The sequence below is a fragment of the Octodon degus genome, unplaced genomic scaffold (assembly GCF_000260255.1).
Source record: "Octodon degus isolate 3935 unplaced genomic scaffold, OctDeg1.0 scaffold00057, whole genome shotgun sequence".
Classification (NCBI taxonomy): Eukaryota; Metazoa; Chordata; class Mammalia; order Rodentia; family Octodontidae; genus Octodon; species Octodon degus.
In genome coordinates, this window is record NW_004524633.1 from 9,263,107 (window position 1) to 9,266,936 (window position 3,830).

General features: G+C 44.0%; 1 pseudogene across 1 annotated transcript; it reads right to left on the reverse strand.

Moving 5' to 3' along the window:
* Positions 1-1,833: 1,833 nt before the first annotated feature.
* Positions 1,834-3,230, reverse strand: LOC105742518 (annotated as a pseudogene). The gene has a single exon (XR_001117152.2). The product of XR_001117152.2 is annotated as an elongation factor 1-alpha 1 pseudogene (transcript).
* Positions 3,231-3,830: the final 600 nt, after the last annotated feature.

A 3,830-nucleotide genomic window follows, 5' to 3' on the forward strand; every position in this document is an offset into this window, starting at 1 on the left:
CTTTGAGTCACTTCATTCTCTCTGCCTGTGAATTTTATAACCATCTTTCCCCCCATTTTCTTCAGTCTGGTCAGTGGAGGGATGGGAGTGGGCAAAGCCCGTGCATGAGCTTCTGGAATTCCACGAAGCCAAGATAAAGAGCCTCATGACGTTCGGCATTTAGATTTGTTCTCTGAGCTATGTCGTAGCTCTCTGCAGCCCATGGTAGCCCGCAGCTGCAGTCCCTGAGGACAGGCACCGATGTGTTTCATTTTTGCGTCCCTAGCATTTAGTGGGCTACACAGTTGTGTGCAGACATCTCCGCCCTCCTGAACCTCTAGAATTAGAATGTGAAGCACCTCACATGCTGAAGGATGATAAAGCTTAGCAGGTAGCTTCAGTGTTCAGCTTCTGACCCAGGTAACATCCAGAAGATAGGAAACATTAATTCCACCTCTTTTCAGTCAGTATTTGGATTTATGGCTAGAAAAGAAGTACTTTAGCTCCTTGAAGCATTTACATCATCTATAAAATAAGAACTATGGCTTGCTATCACTTAAAACTAGAGAGATTTACTGACCTTAACCAAATGGTTACTTAGAATAGCCATATATTATACTTTGCATTCCTGGGATGGTGGATTCTTTTTGAAATATGATCAACTAACCATTTGCTGTTTGGTGCTCAGCAAGGTGAAGAAGAAAGTGAGGAAACTATTAGAAGAAAGGATGAGAAGACATCCCATGACATGACACAATCGTACTGCTCTTTAGTGGTAGAGGCAGGACCATCTCATTTTGAGTACATAGATTGGACATTCAGAGCTTTTCTTTAGCTCTTAACATGCCATGCTCCTCTCTGTATGACAACTCCATTAACCTATTAGTTACTATTGTGGTTTCAATCTCAAATGTTCCCCCAAAGCCTCCTAGCTCAAGGTGGGGCCTGTTTGGAAGAATGGGCTTCTGAGGGTTTGCCATGCAAGGATGCACTCTTGTCCACAGCTCCTGCTCCTCTTTCTGCTTCCTGGTGACATGGCATTAGCTGCTCGCCATGCTCCTTTGCTGTACCACTTTCACCTTAGAGCCACCAAATCATAGACTGAACCCTCTGACACTCTGAGTCAAAATAATTTTGCCCTTTCCCTTGGGAGTATTGGGTTTTTTGTTTTGTGTGTATTTTAGGAGGCAGGGCCTAACTGGAGGAAGCAAGGTACTCAGGGACATATCCTCTGAGGAGGTTTTGGTGCCTCGCAGCTCCTCCATCTCCCTACTTCCAGGTGTCATGAGAGGGAGACCAGGTTTTGGCCCACGCTGTGCTCCTTGTCATGATGTTCTGTCTTACCACTAACCCAAAAGCAGCAGCAGCAGCAGCAGCAGCCAACCATGGGCTGAAAATCTGAGACCATGAACCAAAATAAATCCTTCCTGCTTTTAAGTTTATTATCTCAGATCATGTGACAGAAAACTGACCAACACTGTGTCAGTCAGGGTTCTACAGAGAAATATAACCAAAACTTTCTTTCTTTTTTCTTTTCACTTTTTTCTTTTTACTTTTTTTTTTTTTTTGTCATTAAACTTTGTTTTAATGGGTCTCAAAATTCTGTGACAGATTTTTGGTCAAGTTGTTTCTATTAAAAATATTGATTTTAAAAACTAATAATTTAAAAACTGCCACACCCAAAAAAAAAAAAAGTCCTCAAAACATTCTCCTTTCCTTCTGAAGGTTTTATGATGCATTGTTATCATTAGCCAGTCTTTCACTATTAAACTTAAATGGACAATTGGGGAAAAAGTTCTGAGACTGGTCTTCTGCCACAAATTAAACCAGGGTGTCAGGTGTCAGGGATAATATTCATTTAGCCTTCTGAGCTTTCTGGGCAGACTTGGTGACCTTGCGAGCTCCAGCAGCCTTCTTGTCCACAGCTTTGATGACACCCACAGCAACTGTCTGTCTCATATCATGAACAGCGAAATGACTGAGAGGTGGGTAGTCAGAGAAGTTCTCAATACACATGGATTTGCCTGGAACCATGTTAACAATGGCAGCATCCCCAGATTTCAAAACCTTGGGCCCATCTTCCAGTTTCTTACCAGACCGGCAATCAATCTTTTCTTTCAGCTCAGCAAACTTGCAAGCAATGTGAGCTGTGTGACAATCCAGGACAGGGGCATAGCCAGCGTTGATCTGGCTGTGATGGCTCAGAATAATCACCTGAGCAGTGAAACCAGCTGCTTCCATTGGTGGGTCATTTCGTTGTCACCAGCAACATTGACACGCTGGACATCTTTGACACACAGGTTCTTGATGTTGAAGCCCACATTGTCCCCAGGCAGAGCTTCACTCAAAGCTTCATGCTGCATTTCAACAGACTTGACTTTAGCTGTGACATTGACTGGAGTAAAGGTAACCACCATGCTGGGTTTACAAACACCGGTCTCCACTTGGCCCACAGGGACAGTGCCAATATCACCAATTTTGAAGACGTCCTGGAGGGGCAGCCACAAAGGCTTGTCAGTTGGGCAAGTGCATGGAAGGATGCAATCCAAAGCTCCAAGTAGTGTGACTCTACTGGCATTATCATATTTATGAGTGACCTTCCATTCTTTGAACCAAGGCATATTAGCACTTGGCTCCAGCATGTTGTCACCATTCCAACCAGAAATTGGCACAAAAGGTACAATGTCAGAGCTGTAGCCAATTTTATTAATGTAGGCGCTGACTTCCTTACCAGTTTCCTTGTATCTCTTCTGGCTGTAGGGTGGCTCCATGGAATCCATTTTGTTAACACCAATAATTAGTTGTTTTATACCCAGTGTGTAAGCCAGAAGGACATGCTCATGGGTCTGCCTGTTCTTGTAGATACTAGCTTCGAATTCACCAACACCAGCAGCAACAATCAGGACAGCACAGTCAGCCTGCGATGTGCTTGTAATCATGTTTTTGATGAAGTCTCTGTGTCCAGGGGCATCAATGATGGTCACATAATACTTGCTGGTCTCAAATTTCCCCAGGGAGATGTCAGTGGTGATACCACGCTCACGCTCGGCTTTCAGCTTGTCCAAGACCCAGGCATACTTGAAGGAACCCTTCCCCATCTCAGCAGCCTCCTTCTCAAATTTTTCAATGGTTCTTTTGTCAATGCCACTGTACTTGTAGATCAGATGGCCGGTGGTGGTGGACTTGCCGGAGTCCACGAGTCTGATGATGATGATATTAATGTCAGTCTTTTCCTTTCCCAAGTTGGTTTTGATTTAGTGGTGATTTTCACTACAACCGTGCTCTCGTGGCAAACCTGTTGCAGAAAAGCTCACACTTTCTTTCTTTCTTTCCTTCTCTCTTCCTTTCCATTTTTCTCTCCCATTCTTTCTGTTTCTGTCTGCTTCCCTTGCTTCCTTGTTATTCCATTACGTCCTTCCTTGCTGTTGTTTCATGCACTTATGGAGGCAGAGGTGTCCTACGATCAGCCAAACTGATAGAGATGGAAGGGCCGCAGCAGAGCTCCAATACAAGGGCCTTTTGTGAAACTCACACTGCTGTGTGAGATTCAGCATGAGTCCAGTCCAATCTTCCAGCCTCAGCCATTCCAACCTGAAGGCACTGAGGCCACGAGAAAATTCTGTCTCAGCCTTTTCCTAGTCAATATTTCAAAGTACTGGATGAGGCCCAATCACATGGGGAGAGTGTTTTGCATTTTGTTTATGGTTCAAATACAAATCTCATCCCTCAGTACCCTCTAAACACACTCAGAATAACGCTTAACCAAATATATACTTTCCATATTCCAGTCAAGCTTGCACATAACACTGACTACCACTTGATGTTGCAGGTAACCAGGGAAGGAATCTCAA